Source organism: Lissotriton vulgaris, chromosome 3_1 (genome assembly GCF_964263255.1).
Source record: "Lissotriton vulgaris chromosome 3_1, aLisVul1.2, whole genome shotgun sequence".
NCBI lineage: Eukaryota > Metazoa > Chordata > Amphibia > Caudata > Salamandridae > Lissotriton > Lissotriton vulgaris.
In genome coordinates this window covers 2040461111-2040481696 of record NC_141689.1, presented here as the reverse complement: position 1 = coordinate 2040481696, position 20586 = coordinate 2040461111, and the positions used below count along the sequence as shown (strand labels likewise).

The 20586-nt window shown below is 42.5% G+C and overlaps 1 pseudogene; it reads left to right on the top strand.

Moving 5' to 3' along the window:
- Positions 1-2935: 2935 nt before the first annotated feature.
- LOC147728777 (protein FAM43B-like) lies at positions 2936-10382 on the top strand (annotated as a pseudogene).
- The last annotated feature ends 10204 nt before the right edge of the window (positions 10383-20586 follow it).

The window sequence follows — 20586 nt, the reverse complement described above, 5'->3', positions numbered from 1 at the left end:
AGTGATAATTATCCCTAGTTGTTGGTAATATGCCCCCAAGTTCTTAAAAAATGTTCACCCCACCATGCCGACCATATACTTCATCCCCAAAATACACAAACATTTGACTAAACCACCTGGCAGACCGATATTATCTGCACAAGGAAGTCTTTTGGAAAACCCTTCAAAATATACCGACTTCTTTCTGCAAGAATTTGTCCGCGACCTACCCTCATACATGCAGGATACGGGAGATTTCTTGAAACAGTTGTCCCAATATAAATGGCGTCCAGACTATCTGCTCGGAGCTTTAGCTATGACTTCACTGAATACCAGTGTTCATCACAAAGATGGCATAAAAAGAATTGAATATTATCTGGGGAAAAGACCTTTGAATTTATTTCATCATAACTGAATGTTAATCAACATGATAGGCTTTTGCCATGACCACAACTGTTTTTTAATTGAAAATCAAACATACCAATAAACAAGAGGAGTAGCCATGGGGGCTTGTTGTTCTCCCAGCTACTGTTGCCTCCACATGAGTTGGTGGGAGGAAAAGATATTAAGAACAAACTTCAGTGAAACAATGGACAATCAAGTGATTGCCAGGCTAAGGTACGGAGATGATTTATTTATTATCTGGCAGGGCACAGAAACAATGGCATTTGATTTTGTAAAGACTATCAATGTCAACAATTTAAACTCACACTTCACAGCCATAATTATGTAGCAATCGGTTAACTTTTCAGATGTTGAGGTCTTTATACACAACCAACAAATTGAAACATTAGCCATTATCCTCAACATCTCATTCATAGTATACCATGCAGAGATATGTTGAGAATAAGACACATTTGTAGCACGGATGTAGACTTGATGTGTGCACAATAACAGAGTAAAAAATGTCTTTAGCCAGAGGTTACAGTGAAAAAACTATAGACACGGCCATCAAAAAAGCCTGTAATCAGGATAGGCAAGCACTAACATCTAGAAATATCCCTGAAGTAGTCAAGACAACAAACATACAGAATAAGGAGACAAGACTCATACTAACATTCAACAAGCAACATAAAGCTTTACGCAGGATAATTAACAAACGTTGGATGGTAGTACGCAGTGACCCCATAATAGGCAGAAATCTTCCTTGATACCCCAACATTATGTTTAGAAAAGGAGGATCCATGAGAGATGCCCTTGTCAAAAGTAGCCCTGAAATTAGACCTGGTGTCAATTGGCTAACTAAACCTAGTGGTTTATAGAAATGTAACAACAGGAGAGCATGCAGATATGGGGTCAACAAAACTCTCTAGAATGTCCCTTTTCAAATTTAACCAATCAAAATCAACACATTTTTAACTTGCCGTACCGAGTTTGTGATGTGCATGTTGGAGTGCTCTTGTGAGTTGCAATATGTGGGCAGTACCAAGTTGCAGGCCCACAAGAGAATATTGCAACACATGAGGGCAATAACCAACTTGGATGCAATGTACTTTGTGGATTGTCACTTCAGGGAAACTCACGACAACAATCTGTACAAACTGAAATACTTCTTGATTGACACAATCCCTAGCTCAAGAAGATGGAGGAACTGAGAGGCTAAACTCTGACAGTTAGAGACCAAATACATTATTCGGTTCGATACAAAGACACCGGATAGTCATAATTCCAGCAAAGACTTTTACACATGCTTGTAGTTATCAAACTTACAGCATTGGTACTCCCATTACCTTATTTAATAATAGTGACAGTCTGACTTTTTTTCATTAAGATCTGCAACGGCATTATGCCTTTAACACAAATTAACTTTAATATCTTAGTATTATCACACATATATACATTTTTTAGTATAGCACATTTATTGCACATTTGCACTTTATACACTTTTCACTTTAAAGCTAGACATCTTGCAAGTTACAGTATCCTCCATCGATAATAAATTCTGTCGAAAGAATTTGATCATAGACTGACATCTTTGATACAATAGGACGCATCATAAATATTTGTTCAGTAGGTGGTTTTAAATACATTTTCAAACCGCACCGCAAGTGAGAAGACATAAGAATGAATTTTAGCAAGCCTTTTAACTGAGTTTGTTTACCCGGCTATAGAAATGTTTTAAACAGACATAGAATAACATTTCGGTTCCGAAATGTTATTTCGAGATGCGGGATGCAACACAAACGTGTATTTTACGAGATGACGTTACCGTATATATTATATGTTATTTATCTATATTTATATATTCATTGTCTTCATGAACAATGTATCACGCTGATTTTAGTTTTGATACTTGCTGAATTTGCACAAATATTGTATTTTGCACATAAGTATTTCTTTAATGTCTATTGCAACTGGTTGAACCCACGTGTGTAAGCACTGGCACTTTAAATGTAACAGAATCCTCCTAAGACGTGTGTTGTGATCAAGGTCTTGAAAGACCGAAACGCATCATGGCAGTCATGGTGTTTGTGATGGCAGAATAGAATTTAGATTATAGCACCTTATCTGTGGTTTGCTCTTTGTTTCTTTCCCGTGGACGGGAAGTGTCTACAAATGGAGGAATTAGTGAGCCCGTCCGGCCCCATTTTACCCAGGAACAGCCACCTCCGCCTTCTGGGGCTCTGCCTCAGGCAGCTCTACGCAGGAGCTGCTGCACTGTGCGCGGGATTCTTCTCCCCAGAAGCCTAAACAGCAAGCTTCTGCTCTGGAGACCCATTGGCACTCCTCTGCCTGGAAGCTGCAGAGTCACTTACCGGAGGGCAGGCTGCAGGAACCTGGAGTTGAGTTGCCTGCTGTACAGCCCGGCTGCCCAGGAGCTAGGCGACAGACAAGGCACATGTGTGGAGCACCACTCCGCCACAACATCTAAAGGGAGCTGTGTACACATCCCTCACACTCCGACTGCTCACAACTATAAAGACACAATAGAACTGCATTATTTATCAGAGCAGGGATGCTGACTTGGAAGAGAAGTAAGTTTGTTCGAGTGGAAGAGGAACCCAAGTCAAAGGAGAAGAGCCCTACAGTCACCTACATGTCCATTCTGTTCTCCTTCATGCACTACTGCCCTGGGCTTCTGCCCGAATGTCGACTGAAGTGGCTGGGCAGCGTCTTCAAGACCTAGCAACAGAAGGGGGAACTCAACAAGGAGGACCGGACCTACAGTGTCTGTTACATGAGCAATGCCATCACTCTCCAGGCCAAAGGTGCACCCAGGAGCCGTTGTAGAAAATCTGGGCAAAGAGCAATTTTGGCAGCAGCAGCACTAGAATGAGACTTACTCTGGGGATTCATGGCATCGGAATGACGCTGAGTGAGAAAGGACCATGCCTACCAACTGCACCGCATCACCTACCGTGCCACCAATCAGACGTGTAACGCCCATTGGGATCAAAGGGCCTCAGTCCCCTAGTCGTGTGTATCAGCCCAGGCAGAGACAGCTTCCCGGGCACACACCTGGGCACACACACCTGAGTATTTCATAGGTCTTTAAAAGACCACTTGCATGTTATTGAGGCTTTGTCATTTTTTCACTCCTTCCTAAAGCCCCTGCTTCTCAACACTTCCTACTGCTGGAAGAATTAGCCCATGCCCTGAAATTCTTTCTTAGCCCCCCCCCCCCACAATTTGGCTCTAGTTGTGCCTCTGCCACCAATGCCAGGCACCCCAAAGTGCTTGCCTGGATTTACCAGCACCGGTCCAAGTGTTAAAGATTGCAGGGATTTGTTAGCATGAGCTGAAAGCCATTTTGTATTTGACAGCTATTTAAGTTAGCCATGTGCTCGACATGTGCTGTTTCCCTCTTCAGAGCCTTGCACATGCTCAGAAGGGCCCAGCTAGTAGAATGCACCTACTCCTCTTATACAACTGTCAGGCTATTTTTACTGATGTATGGAGAAGTAACTCTCCTCCCACTTTGTTGAGCAAGCAGATCTTGTATGCCCATATTAGGAATTTTGCATGCTTACATGAGCCAGGACCTCCCCTTGGTTTTATGCTGACTATGTAACCCTAAGCATATATAAGGCCCCTGTTTTCTGTACTCCTTAGACTGCCTCATACAGTTGCTAAGGGTTCTGTGTGACGTAGTCTCCCTCATCTGAGGTTAATAAATATGTATTTTATATGTCGGCTTCTGTGCCAATCTCTTTGTTGTTGGTTTAAAAGGACCAAGGTGTATCAGTGAGACCCCTGAGAAGGTTTTCTATGTTCTTCAAATGGCGCTCCAACGTGGACCTCATCAGAGAAGTGGCTATCCAAGGGAGTGATCTTGACAGGTGAAAGGAATCTGCTGAGGAGGAAAGGACAGGATTCTATTAAGGATTTATGGTCTTTGTGATGTCATGACAATTGCTTAGTGGCAAGGTGAATTATTAAGATTTGAGCTAATGTTTTTTTGGACTAATATAAAATATATTTTTGATATAACCTTGTGTGGAGTTTCTCATTGTGGTGTATGTTGTGTGTCACTGAGTGTGACTGTTCCGTACACACTTTATACATTGCCTCGGGGATAAACATGACTGCTCTGCCAAGCTCCCAAGGGGGTGAGCAGGGGTTATCTTGAGTGTGTAACTCCCTTACAAGAGTAGTAGGTTCTGCCTGGCTTAGGTGCATAACCTAGCCAACCAGAAACCCATTTCTAACATTGTCCTTATCCTGTCATGCCACATTGTAGCAGCAAAATACCTCAATAAAAGTCCAATGGGAGGTATTTTATTTGTTCGAAGCATGTAGTTAAGTTTATGACAGGTGACACACCTTTGGCGATGCCGTTGTTTCTTTTCATGTTTTCTTTCCACTGGTGCCAGAACCAAGACATGCAAGTACCCTTAATAAAATTAAAATTAAACACAATTATTAAGAGAATACTAGCATTTAATATAATATAAAACACTTACTTCAAGACATCTGTCACAAAAAAATATAACGTGGATGCTTACTGCTTCCTGTTTTGTTAGGAACAGCTTGATACTATTAAACTCTTCTAAAAATACGTAAACTTCTTCCATTATTTGCACTCACATGGTGAAAATTAGCTCCAGCCTGTGTAGTGTGTTAGTAGCAAATAATAATGCTCGTACTTTTTCTATGTAGACAGTATATTAAGAACATTAACTTTTCCTTCCGCCTAAAAACATTAACCATCATTAAAAAAAATGATGAAAACTAACACATAATAAGGAACAATGTCATAAGTAGCACCTTGATGCAGGTTATTACCACCGACAAAGTTTATGTAACCCAAAAATTTATGATTTCTTTAAAGGTATTTCGTATTGACCCTCTGCAACGTCTGCATTTTAGGTTCGAAGTTTAGTTTGTCTATGGCTCCTTGTGGCCTATTTGACCCCCACAATACCTATCCATCTTCATTGCCAGAGCCCGGCTTTAAAATTCTCATGTCGGGGATCCTTTCTTCGGCATGTAATTTTCCAGACTTTGATCTTGGATGTAAGCATTCTGCAATAATGAAACGTCTCAACATCCTGACATCAGATCTTTAATTTCAGTGCAGGCCTAGTCAAATGTAATCAAGTGTTATAGAAATATACAACTTTTAGCATTTTAAATAAACTATTGCTTCCCAAGAAGCGCATTGCTGACATTAAGCACGTCTAACAGCATACACCAGAATATATTATTTTAAACGACCATACCGCCATCAACCTACATGTCCAGTAAGTGCATAGCCTTTCTCCAAGATGAACTCTGCGCCTGGTACTAATTATCAGCAAACAAAGAACATCTTTAATGTGATCACGTTCAAAGCAGTGTGGTAGGGGCTAGTTCGCCAGAAGTTCATGTGGGGACACCGTATGTCACACTCTGCTTGTCTTGGGGGATTATGAATTTCAGATATTAACTCCTAACCCCTCAATTTTGTTTAGGAATCGAGGAATTAAACTTTTCACCCTCACCTTGAGATACTTCGTGGTAAAGGCATTTAAACATACAATTTTCCACAGGAGAGCTATATGTTTACAACCCTGCAATAGTCTGCAAAATTCAGCAGGTTGTAGACCGATTCAGAAAATAACTAAACAAGTTCATAATAATAAATTAAATATCGCTTTGATGATGGTGCCGAGAAGGTCACCTTGCACTTTAATTCCCATCGACGCCAAAGCTATCAGTACTGGTCTACGGATGTCTGATGCTTAGACTCAACAACCGCAGCCCAATTGTGAAGACGGCTAGTTTGACACTCTATTTCACTTGAAACGGCAGCCAACACTGTGGCAATATTCTGTCTTATTGCAACAACCCAACGCAGTAGTACGGCAGTCATGTGCTTAATTTGAGATTGCTAAATTTGAGAATTGAGCTACAAAAATACGAGGAACTCGATGAGAGAACATCTGTTCCGCAGCATGACAACTGAATAGGCCAGGAAGTATACGACTGAAAATTAGTCATTTTTTTAACACCTGAGAGCAATCTTATATAACCGCATGCTATGCAGTGCTTATCTCCAAAATATGTAAACTCCCATGGCGTGAAAGCAGCAAAACGTCACTTCTCAGTGCGCACTCCTTGCGACATTCCTTATGCGTCATATTTAATGTATGACGCATCATGTCGCAAGGAGTTACAGATACGTCAGTATTTCTGACGTATCTGTAAGCGCAAAAGTGACGCATTGCTGGAGTGTGTCACAAAAGTGATGCAACTCCAGCAATGCGTCCTTTCACATGGGGCAAGCCCCATGTGAAAGGGCCTGCGTCAGTCTTACGCATGCTGTGAGGCAGGCGCAAGATTTTGACGCTACAGCGTCCTAAAAGTGACGCAGTGAAATCTCATAGATTTTACTGCGTCACTTCTACGACCCTTCCTTGCGTCAATACGCCCCCCTTGCATACATTATACCTGGCGCAGGTATAATGTGGTGCAGGGGTTTACAAAGTGACGCATCTACCTAGATGCGTCACTTTGTAAATATGGCGCAACAAGGCGCATTTTTTTCGCCACTGGTGCGTCATAAAAAGTGACGCACCGGCCGCGTAAAAGTGACGCACAGCCTCATAAATGAGGCCCCGGGTTTCGAGTCGTGGAACACAAAAAGCAGCTATGCACATTCATACTCTGATTTACAGAAAAGGATGAACACTAGTTTCTTTGTAGCTCTAGGGAACCAAGGTCTAAATGCATCATAGATTTTTCAATCTTGCAAAGGCTGTGCAACGTGGCAAGGTGCTTAAGGGACAAAAGTTGATATGGCATGAATGAAAAATAAGTCAAGCCAGGTCTTCCCTGGACAGGAAACAAGCATCCTGAGACCAGTTTTGGGCATTACCCCTCATCAGCCAGGCTAGCTTGACTCCAGTGGCATGGAGAGCCTGGGACCCACGTCTGGAGATAACCGTCCCACTTGGGTTGACAAATGCACAAAGAACAATTGACGAACAGAATGTTGGAAAAGGATCAATGCAAAAAAAAGCAGCGGACCCTATGATGCTGCACCTAAAGTCCAGTTCCAAAGTTAGCTCTAGTTTTTGTGTGTATGTTTTTTGTGCTGCCAATCCCAACGCCAGCTGCTGTTTGGCATTGCTGTGCTTTCCAGATCAGTTAGTTGGTTTGTTCAATGCTTATGGGGGCGCACCAAATAGAAGTCCAAAACAAAACGTTTCATTCAAGTAGTTGAAAAGTTCTTTATTTATCTTTATCCGTTCCTAAAATACAGATCACCAAGTAGTGTACAAAAAAAGGTCAGCCAACGCGTTTCACTCCCAACCCGGGAGTTTCTTCAGGGCTGAAAATACAAAGAGACTAACATCAGTTTTCTGCGTTTAAAAGTTTTTACATATTACCTATTTCACAATTTATTATTAAAATTTTGAAGGAAACATTTCCTCCAAAAAGAGGAGTTGCACAAAGTACAAAATTTGGGGAAAGACTATTGATGGGCTAGAAAAAACACTTAACACTAACTCACATTGTACATACAATTTTAGAAAACGCTTTTTGATTGTCCCAGAACCATCTCTCTAATAGATGCCACCATAAAAGGGGGGCCAAAAAGTCTTAAATGGAAGGCCATAGAGAGAAAATAGAAATTCAACAGCTTTTTATCAGTGCCTATAGATGGTTATTATAGGTTTCCAGAAACATCGAGACACACTTCAAATTAAAACTGATTTTGGATCATGTATCATAATTTCATTAGCAACACATAGTTTCCTATATATTTGTTGTCAGATCATAAACATCATGGTACAGTATCAATTTATGTTATCAAGAGGTTTCCTGTGCTCTTCCGGTAAGTACCTAACCTTTATAGTTTATACCTTTCAAGGTTATGAACAAAACGAAGGAGATGGTTCGCACAAGGGTAGGTGGAGAATATTGTTACCTGAGAGGGAAGACAGAGAGAGAGGCGGGGAGGGAGGGAGAAGGGAAAGGGAATCGATCTGAGCCTTGTTATTTTTGTCCTCTCCCGGCTGTTATGTTGCCTTGTCTTATCTATACATCTTGGTGCCATATTAACTTTTACATTTCCTATTCTCACATATATATATCTAATCTTGACATCCTATTATCATAATACAGCTCCATACCACTGCAGTCTTTTTGTCAACGCGGGGTGGAGTAGTACCCTTTTTCGAAAATGTTCCTTATCGGTCCTGTACTTATTTATTCTTATATCGATCTGTTTGGAAACAAAAAATATTTATGGCACCTACATTCAATGAGATCTTCAGATTTTTTAGTAGTATTTATATGCTAATCTTGATGCCTACCTTTTTTCAGTGTGGTATATTTCTTCCCAATGTATCTCCACGTTTCTAATGTTGGCGGTTGCTGCCTCAAAATGATTCAAGAATTCCAATTATTTCTTTACTTGCCCTTGTCTATATCGGGTCATTGCGATACTAGAAAAAGGAGAGATCAGCACGTAAGCCCAATTGATTTCGCTATATATTTCGAGTAGCAGCATTTTACTGTTATGTAAACCCGATTTGAGGTCAATTTAGGCTTGTCCTATTATAAGACTAGTTAGTATAGCCTAGAGAGCTGTATAATAAGGCATTAACATTTTACACATTTTATACACGTAGTCACAAGCACCTGTTGTTTATATATATAGCGCGGGATATGACTTCGCTGCGTAACACGTCGTACGCTCGCCTGTCATTCGGCAATTTGCAACATGTATTTCACAGCCTGGGAGCCCCTCAAGGAGATTATGCCTCTAGTACTGACTATTCAATAATGCACTCTTATACTACTTTCCACAGTGCCTTTTTATTTCTCCCAAGGTTCTACAGACGACGGAGTCCTCGCACATATTTTATCAAAATAACACCTAAAGTATATGATAACAGTTTTCTTCTCTCACCCGCTATTGCCATATAGTGTCCTGAAATCCGGAAGAAAACAAATATTTACAAACGGAACAGTATAAAACTCCTATGTTGAGTCTCTTCCAAACAGACAGTCACATGTCAGTTACCGTACCCTTTTGGTTAGGACTTAAACATTCGCCAATGCCCTTGCATAGGATATTACCAAGGAGGAAGGTATCAGAGGGTGTCTTAACCGTATATAGCGTTAACATTCAATGTCCCAAACATCCGGACTAGAGCAGATAACAGGAAGAGGCTAATATCGGAATATGCACCCCCCTAGATTGGTTCCGTGTAACATGCACAGATCCAATATAGCATAATACCGGTAAGGTCTCCCTCTAACATGTACCAGCATCCTACACTCCAAGCCTCACCTGTATTTTCGGCGTTTCGAATCTTCAACGCGGCGGCATGGCTGGTTCCAAGCTGGGGTTGCCATATCTGAACCCGCCTTTAATTCAAAGTTACTGGACGCCCATTGGTGTTTCGATTCTAGCCCCGGAACTCCGGAAGTGTGTACATTTCTGTTCTTGTGCGTTCACGGGCGCCATGTTTGAGGGGGCATAAGTTACGTTAATAGTATATGAAAGCGAATATGAATATACATATTCATGTCAAGCTAAACACCTAAATGTTGGAAAATGTCAAACATTTATCACTTATCGAACACCCACCTATTTACAAGTTCGCAGTCTCAGGTTCTTAGCTTTCCAGCCCTTACATAACCAGGAAAGCAGCCTGAATCAAAGCTATAGATACACCCCTTTCTTGAGGCTTTTATTAGACATGCTCTATCTGCAGATTTGGTCTATAATCTCCATCAACAGACAAAAATGTGGCTTTACTTCCCATCCAAGGATCATTTTGATGTAGCCTAATGGTTCGCTGCGTGGAAAGGATCCCTGAACACTGGGCTCCCTGCCCTTGTATAAAAAAGCATTAAACCCATTTCTTTTTTTTTGTTTAAGAAAAAGCTTTATTAAAGTGAAATACAAATGTACAGAATTATCTTCTACTTGGAGGGAAAAACCAGGTGATGAAATAGAATAATAACAGAGAAGAAAAAATAAATAGTTCTTAAAATACAAAGAGAAAAATTGTACAATAAACTTATTACGATAATATCATGATTCTGCACTTAAATCGCATTTTTTGTATTTTGTATTGTGAGAAAAAGGAAATAAGAAGGAAGAAAAACAGAAGACGATAGAGGAGAGAAGAAAGTGGAAGAGAGAATGAAGAAAAAGGAAACATAGGACAATATGTATTACATATCTGTACATGTATCACATGATAAACCTTACATCATTAACAACCAGATATAGGTAATTCTGAAATACAGAGTCCTTAATAGCGAATTTTACAAATTTGGTGATAATCGGTAACAATTAGCGAATCGGAATGAATCGGTAAAAAATAATGACCTATTCCCCATTATCGAATCTGTATCACTGATTCTTTAATACCGATTCGGTAATTAGTGAATCGATATTTCAGAAAGTTGGTAATTGTCGAATCAGCCAATCCTGTGCTTCCTCATTACCTTCCAACCGGGAAGTGGCTACACCCATGCAGCTGCACTGATCCTGAAGCTGTTTGAGAGGCAGGGAGCACAGCAAACAAGCCTGGTGCAACTCCTCCAAGTTTTTGCTGAGAACACAGAGCAAATATGGACAACCAGGTGAGGGAAAAGGAGGCAGCTGAACGCAAGAGGAAACATACATTTAGGGAGAGGGAGCTGGCGGTCCTTATTGAGGAGGTCACAAAGGACCATGATAAACTTTTTGGGAAATATTCTCTGCACGTGCCTGAATCCCAGAAAAGGCAGATCTGGCTGGTCATCCAGGAAAAGATCAACGCCTTTGGAGAAATCCAACGCTCCATTGTGGAACTCAAAAACGCTGGTATGACCTCAGGAAGCGTGCAAAGGAGAGGCTGGCAGAGACAAAGAAGCAAGCCAACCTGACAGGTGGAGGGAGAAACAAAGCACCTGAACCAACTGCCCTGGATCTCCTGGTGGAGTCCACCCTCCAGCCAGAGAGTGTGAGTCGAATTGGGGATACAGACAGCTCAGCCAGAGCTGGCAACACACAAGGTAAGAAGCATGCACTGCATGCTGTGCCCCCCACTCCCTAACGCCAATCCCGAATGAGGCATTGTGAATCCCACTCCAGTACATGTTTTACTAAAAACCAGCAATGCAATATGGGAGATGTAGTCAAAAGTAACACATGTCAGAGCAGTCAGTCCACTGAACCCAAAGGCATGTGACACACATCAGCAAATAGCAAGCAGAGGACAGTCAGTTTGATTACCAGGCATGAAATGTATTATTTCACAAATGCTGCCAGATCAGTGAGCAAGTGTATATTCTGTCTCCACAGGCGAGCCATTGCGCAGGGCTGCAGAGGGGAGCACAGGAAAGACACCCAGGAGAGAGAGGACACAGGAGGAAGAGGTACTGTCGCCTGCAGAGCACACCACCCCACCACCACCACATCATCACCATCACCCCCACCATCACCAACATCACCACCGCCACCGCCACCTTCACCGCCACCAGCACTGAGAGCCAGGAGGCATGCAGTGGCTAGCCTGCAGCAGATGGAAGTGTCCAAGGGAGACAGCGTGGGAGGCCAAAAGTCCACGGTGGCAGAGGATGACAACGGTGCAGGCACACCGTCCCTCACTGAGCACGCCCACACAGGTGCGAGACACTGCAGGGCAAGGGCAGCCATTCCATCTTCACAGGGCGAGGAACTGAGTATATTTGCCGGTCTTGAGGGGAACATGCTCAAGGGGCAGCGTCTGCAAGGCAAAGTGTTACGGTCAGTCCAGCGGCAGATGGTACAAATGAATGGGCACATGCTGTGAATTGAGAAGGGCATCAGTGGCATGAACAATACTGTGGATGAGGGCATGAGAGACATGTTCGAGGCATTGAGGCTGCTGTGCAGCAAATTGGATAAGGCAAGGCGCAGGGAGAGGCAGAAACTGGACAACTACACTAAGGCAGTGAACAGCCTCTCCACTGCCATCAATCTGCTCTGCAGGCGCTCGGTGGCCATGCAGGGGGAGAGCCCACTGCAGTCATGGCATTACAAGGGGGCAGGTCACAGTGACCAGTGCACTGGAAGTGCTACAGACACACCAGGTAGCCACTACAGGTGCAGGTGATTGGGGGATAGTGAAGAGGCAACTAGTCTCAGTAGCATCACACCCCCAATAAAAGAGTCCAGAAGGCGCAGCGAACATCACCCCGCTGCCACATGACAGTCTGCCAGTGAGGACAGTGTGCCCAGGGAACGCAGCAGTGCCGCACGTGGGGGCAGGAAGTAATGCCTACCATGGCATGGTATTGCGGAATGGGTGATGTAACCCATTACGCCTTTGTAATTTGCATTTCATTTTGGCCTGGCATGCTTAGCCCTTCATGTTGTGGTGGTGTGCTATGCTAATTAAACACCATAACTCACTTACAGTAACTGGCTGTTTCTACTTACTTACTCAGAAATAGTTGCACGGGATCTCAGCCCGTCTGTGTCTCCCATCTGGTGCGGCTGCCACACCTGCTGCACTGTACTCCGGCTGTGGGAAATCCTCACCCTCATCCTCAGAGTCAGTTAGTTCCACTGCTGTTCCTTTTTTTGTGGCAAGGTTATGCAGCATGGCACATGTTGCTATTATTTTACAGCAGATGATGTGGCGGCAGCGGAACCTGCTTTTTAAGAGTCCGAAGGTGCGCTCCACAACATTGCGCAAGCTTTTATGCTCCACTTTGTATCTTCTCTCACTTGGGGTGGCTGGGTTGAGGTATGGAATCAGGATAAATGCCCGCACAGCATATGAGCTGTCACCTAAGTGTGAAAGAAAGTGCAATTGATTAGAGTCTCCCAGGTATCCATCAGGGTGTGTCACATTGATTTACCTAGCAGGTATCCTTTTCCAAATTCACCCCCAGCCAAACTTATGTAGATCCCACTGTTCCTTAATATGTAGGAGTCATGGGTACTCCCTGGAAATTTGGCCACAATGTCAGTGATGATGTGGTCTGCATCGCAAATCACCTGCAGGTTGATGGTATGCATAGATTTGCGGTTTGCTGTAGCTGCAGGTAGGCAGATTGGTATGTGTGTCCTATAAATGCACCCTATAACATGTGGGAACTGTGCCTTTTGGTAAAAATCTAACTTTGTCTTCTGCAGTTCCGCCTGTGTGCTGGGGAAGCGCATGTAGTGATGCAGTCTTTGCGTCATGGCATCCAGGAATGACTTGAAGAAATGGGACAGGCAACTCTCTGACATACCACCTGCCACAGCTATTACCCCCTGGTAACTTCCTGATGCAAGTAGGTGCCGGCTACAGAGCACCTGAACATGTGTTGGTATAGCGTGCGCCCTTGGTGTCTGATGCTCCAGGAGTGGGTGCACGTCCCGTATCAGGTTTAGGATGGTTTGGGGTTGTAGCCTGTACCTCTCATGGAATTCAGCCTCAGTCAGTTGGAACAGTGTAATGCACAATATGTACACACGCTCCTCCCGTCTCCTGAACCTCAGTCCTGCTGCCTGCAAACGCAGCCGCCTTGCTATTACGTAGAGGGCCGCCATTGTGTTCACACTGTTGCATTTTGGATCTGTTTAAATGCAGTGCACCTGATTACCACCTGCTTTGAGTCAGTGCTAATTAGCGACTCCTAAATACCAAAATTTGGAAAATTCGGTATTACCGATTTTTGGTACATCGGATTTGTGATTTTTTAAGGATTTCTTATTTACCGATTCGGTATTTAGGGGTTTCGGTGTCTGCTAATTGCAAATTAAGGAATCAGAAACTGTTTTCCCTTATTTTTACTGATTGCTTATTTGCGATGGCGTTTGATGTTACCTACATTGAACATGGCTAAATATCGGTCAGTAACACAGAAATTCTGTGAATTTCTGCATTACCGACAGGTATTTAGCCACCTACATCTGGCCCTTAACGGCTTGTTCCATGCAGTAACTTCGTGACATATAACAACTTATCTTATATATTGACAATGGCAAAATAACCATGTATGATATTAAACAGGAAAGGGAAAAGCAGTCATTTGTGCTGGAAAAACATTGTTGAATCCTTAGAGGGTTTAGGCTTTTTGTTTAAGTAACCAATGACTCTGAAGAGGTCTTTATTTATCATCTGTAATGTAGATGCAGCCGATGCTGTATCAAGTCTATGATGGGAACAAAGAAGATTTCACCAACTGGTAACTTTGATATACTTGGAATTCTTCCAGCATTGGCAAAAGACAGGTCCAGAAATTTACCTAATTTAGAGTGTACTGACCAAGAGCGTGAGGAACTTCCCAGAAAAATACATTGCACTTCAATAGGGAAGATAATGGAACAAGTAGTGGAAATAGTTCCAAAGACCAGCAGCTAAAATCAATGGTCGGCGGAGAGTGAAAAAACATACGTAGATATGTCCATGGGAGAGTTTTACAATACCCATTTCTTTATTCATTCATTTTGTTTTTTAACTCTTTTCATTATTTTAATGGCTTGTGCTTTGTATCTTTTCTCTGAGATTTTCTGTTCTGCTGAGCACACAGGTGCTGTAAAGCCCTTTGTCTCAACTGGGCACCTTCAGGTGGAAATAAGTTCAGCAATATTGAACGCACCATACATTTTTTTTCGCCTGGCATTCACAACATAATGACTGCCAGATTTGTCTTGTGTGTGATTTATTTACGAATCTGCTTCCTTTGCCAGACAGATTTCGTAACCGAGAATAAAGGCTTCCTTTATCCTTATGTTTGCACATGAAGTCTCTCTGTTAGTCTCTGGATGGCATGATCTTATACGGTTGCATACTTCCAGAATGAGGAATGGTCTAGTCACTGATATTTAAAAAAGTGGAAAAACCAATCCATGAGATACACCCTGCTAAACCCACAGTGCGGTGTGTTATATCACAGCACTCAGTGGCAACTGGAGTCTGTTTAGTGACATGCATGATGCTTCATCAGTTCTCCAATGAGTGACATTCTCATTATATGACACTGATTTCACTGTCAATTTACTGAATGAGTCTATCCACTGGAAGCTATGAACAAACGTTTAATATGGATCTGCTGTTTACACATTGACTCGCCATTCATTGCTTCTATTAGGCGCTACTCACGATCACATCACATTTCTGCTCGCAGGCACCAGTATTCTCTAAACGAGGTCATCATTTTCAAGATCACTAGGGCGTCGTTTAAATCATGTGCACCAGGAGAGCATGAAAGCTCCGTGTTGTAGTCAGAAGAGGCATGGTCAAAAAGTAAAACTAATTTCTTGGCAAAGTAACAATAAATGTTAATATTCCCTTTATTAAGAGCATCACTTTTCTACTCCCTTGAGTTTTGGCTGTGCTCCCCAGTTTTGGGCCTGGGATTATTGGTGAGTTTGCTGCTGCATGTGGAAGAGAGAGAGGGTTTCATGTGTCTTGCTGATTAAAGTTACTGAAACGATGCTCGTGAAAAGAAAATGACATTGCAGTCATGATCGCAAAACTTGTTGGCTCATCATGTCAAGGTGACTGGAGGGAATTAGCTTATTATTATTAAAATGACTCGGTTATGAGCTTTCCCTTCAGGCTGGGTATATTACAAAAGTTACTGAATTGAACAGAAACGTGAGCTCTCACCCATCAGTTAACCTTCCAGAGCGAGCTACAGGACTATTATTTGATCTCTTTTAAATTGTGTCTCAGACATCATGAAAAGAGACTAAAATATGATTATCTACCGGAAGGATAGGGGGCTCACATATTATGAATCTTACAGCCTTCTCACTTCATTACGCATTGCAACGTTTCTGTACAATTAGTGCGAAAGAAATCCTTTTGTAAAGTGGCATTTTTAGAATTTCGAGATATGCCCCGGCTATCACGTGCAGGGTTTTTTGTTATAGAGGTTTGTTAGCTGAAAAAAAGCACATACCGCCTGGTTCACTAGAGTAAGCGAGTGTTTGTCCATTAACAGCCTCCAAGAAACAGTCTACCTGTCCCTTTCAGTTTCTCCACTTCACACATTTTTCAGTCCTTATCTTGCTCATGATTTCATTCATTGATTTCATCCATCTTTTACTCCCACTGCTCGTCTATGCCTCTTCCATCTCTCTCCTTCTGCATCTATTTCTATCATTATTAGCTTCTTGCTATGTCTCTCTCTTTTTCTTCCTCTACCGAATATCTTCATCTGTCTCGCCCTCATTAACCACTCCGTTGAAATTCGATTCAGTCCAGTAATATTCAGGGGAGAGGATGTAGCCTAAGGCTAGAGCAGTCAACCTCAAAGCTGGGGTTTGGGTCTCGGCAGCAACGCCCATCATCCTGTGTTTCTGGGAAAATCACTTAGGGCCACATGCATCAACATAAAAACCAATGGGCAGATTTGCAGAATTTGCCCCTTTGCGACTGGTATTTTTGCATTTGGGAAGCATCATCTCAAATGCAAAAAACGCAATTCAAGGAATCACAAAATTACTTAAATTGCAATTGCATTTAAGGAATCCCAAATTGCGCTTCCTTAAATGCAATGCATTAAAGAAAGAAAAAAATCCTAAATATGAATCGCAAATTACAGTCAATCTAAAATTTATGGTAATCTGCGATTTCTTTGAAAAATGCACTAAAGTGCATTTTGTCAAAGTCCCATGTTACACGTACACATGCCCTTGGGGCATCTGTGCGCGCAACACTTGGATACATTTTAATTTCAGGGGTACAACATGGTGTCTTTTTGGTGCACCTATTGGGTTTTCACAAATTGCAATATAAGAATTGCTATTGTCTATTTTGATGCATGTGCACCTTAATCTCCCCTGCTTAAAAAAAGTGAATGCGTCCATTTGTAACTATATAGAACTAAAAATAAAAACAATATTTCACTTGTACTATGTTCGGTTTCAATTATAGATGACTCTTTTCCAGCCATAGGGATTGCAACAAAATGTAATGTACGACTTTTTCAGTCTCTAATGTCACATGGTGACAGGGATGCTGCTACGATTCAGTAAATTGATTCTTCTGGAAAAGAAGGCTGGACCTGTGTTCATTGTGCAATCTTGTTAACAGATCATTCAGAATATCCGCCCATATTTCATAGGCCCCAGTTTCGTTTAATTTGGCGCGGTGCATGAGGAATATATCTAATTTTTCAGAGGTGTCTGATATGATCTGAACATCGCATTGTAATTAAATGTCCTCTGGATGGTCATCATAATTAGTGTTTTTTCTGTCTGGTATGGGGTGAGGGTTTTTCACAATTAGTAGATATTCTGCTGGGGTGTAGTTTCTGCTTTTTACTAGTTTGCAGTTTTTAGTTCTCAGCTCCAGACAGCACGTGCACAGTCTTAAAAGAGACATGTTGTATCTAATTGTGGGTTTCAGCCTGCCCATAGGCTTCCCCATTGCTGGCTTTGTTGTCACTTTTCAAATCTTTTATCCCCATTTGTTCATGGAATGCATGTATCATGCCTCGTTTTCTGTTTAGCTCTCCCAGAGAGCAGGGACCACATACTAACATTCTTGTGACAAAATTTTTCTTTATTTATCAGTGCTTTTCACGAGCATTTGTCTTTATATTTGCTTCAACGTTTATCAAACAGGTCTCTGAATCTTGTTTTTTTGGTTAACAGCGCTTTTCACAAACACTTGTGTTTACACTTTCTTCAAGCAATTCTGTAACAGGCCTGTAAATCTTTTTCTTATTTCATCATATTGCTGTGCATTCTGGAGTTGCTTACCTGTTGTCCAACCCCCTCCCGATTCACAGGTTGATCTGTCACCCCCCCCCCATCGCTGCTTGCTTTGTGCATGAGGGCTCATAACAAAGGTTTCCCAGCTTTCATTTATTAGAGCACATAATGGGCGATGGAAAAGAAAATACATGGCAATGCATTATTTAACACATGTTTTAAATAGTGTGCCGCAATTCTCAAATAAGAGAGTAAACTATTGGATGAGATGATATAGCATTTGCACTCTATGAAGTTAATCCAAACATCTGACAGTTAATCCTTCTGGTCTTGTCTATTGGGTGAGAAATCCCTAAATGTTTGTGATCACCACCATTTTTGGTTCTGGCTGGCATTGCTGTTTTTTTAATTATGCACATTAGGGCTTTGCTGTACAGCCCCCGTGTATGTGCTCTGATCCTTAAATCTTTATAAAATTGGGTAACACCGAATTGACATACCTGCATTTCCTGTAAGGCTATATTATAAGGTGCAGGGGAATACACCAATAACATTGAAAATTAAATGACATCTGTGGACTTAAGCACATATAATGCCATCCACAATGAAAATATAATTTCAGATCTAAATATTTAGTCTACCTGCTACACTTTTAAACCACCAGGCGAACATGTCAATTATGTTTACCCAATTTGAGTGTAAGGAATCACAGGGACAAATGAATCCCAGGATGTTGATGGAGCCTCCCCACATAGCTGCACTCATGCCCACCCACACACCTGCATCACACGCCATCAGAGATGTGCTGTGAGATATGCTATGAGAGTTGGTGGAGTGGAAAGAAAGCAAACACAAGGAGATGATGAACGGAGCACTGAAACTTTTCAGACACTCACCCCCAGTCACAGATCTGGGTTGAATCCATCATTATTCTATAGCTCACTTCGCCACCCCTGTTCAGACACAGCTATCTGCAAATCAGTCTTGACCCTGTGCCTCATGGGAACAGTCCAACCCAAATTGCCAAGCCATGTCTTCGATGTCCTGGAAACAAGCATCCTGGTTCCGGTTTCAGGCTAACAGCCATCATCAGCCATGCTAGCTTAAATCCTGTGGCAAAGTGAGCAAGGGACCCACGTCTGGAGTGGAAAGAAAGCCAATGAGGAAGAGGCAAGATGACCCATCCCACACCTGAAACCCCTGTCTCTCACCTCATCATCCCCTTATTCTGACGGGTGTGTTAGAAGGTGATCGCATGTTGAGAGCTTGTATGATCCAGGCATGTCCACTTTTGCCTGTTTTATTTTTCAATTGCAACAACTATTGCTAGTGTTGCATTGTGGCAGCTACAGTGGCCAGGGGCATGGGAGAACTACTGACTTTATTCCTCCGTCCACATGGCACCTGTGCGAGTGTTCAGTGAACCAGTAAACCTAGTGAATACCAGTACATTTAAGCACATCCAGAGCCCTGAGCCTCGAGGTGGAACATGTACCCTTGCTGTCACTGCGCCTATCCCCCTTGCGAAGGTGCGTAGGTCTAGGTGTGCAGCAGCGGAGAGAGGTGGCCACTACCTGGTGCCTGCTTGGTGACTGCTTGGTGCCTGCTTGATGCCTGACAGAGGAGTTGAACAGGTAGGTGTTTGGCCACTGGAAGAGGCGAAAGGAGGAGGTCTACAAATGGAATAAAAGGATTAAAGGAGTAACACCACATTCAAACTCTTCGTTATCAGAGTACACTAGCACAGAGTACTGAGACATGAGTGTTGAGTCTGATAATAGATAATAGGTGATATACTCTGAGACTTCAAACCTTCCGGAAGTAAGCTGGTGCATGTGGTGTGTGCAGTATGGTGGAAGCTAGACCAGGGGTGGAGGTAGGTTTCCAGTCACAGTCTAAGTTTCAGCTGTTAATTCTTCCCTGCAATGGCCGTTCTGATTTGCTAATTTGCTTATTCTGATCTTTGTGCTCTTTTTTCTCATCACTGTGAGAGCTTGACACTTCCCAGGCACCAGTTGGTCAGCTTGATCCCCTTGTTCCTTGACAACTCTCTGAAGTTGGGACTTTTTGGCTGCATTACTGGGGTAGGACCTTTCCTTCATTTCTTCCTATAGCCTGGTCTTGCTGTTTGGTTGGCTTGGTGAACACTTTGACAGGTAACCATGGGAAAACACAAGCAAAGTTGTAATGTTGGCTGCCCTTCTGTCTTGATCAATATTATGCCAGTGCCAGTTCTCGGGACTGTAAACAAAAAGATCAAATTGACTGAACGCAGACTTTCCCTTTAATGTGGGGCATTGTGTCCTTGTCTCACCTCAGATAAGGCAAGCATCAGCAACCTTAAAGTGAGGGTCTCCCCCGTGCCAGTCCCCACTGGCCCAGACAGATCCGAAGAAGTACCCAATGTAGAGCCATTGTGTGGCACCCTCCTATTGCAGCAACAGTCCACTATTTTAGCGCTCAAGGGAAAAATGCAATCTTGAAAGAACGAGGGCAGTAAAAGAAAATAACCCCCGCTATCAAAGCAT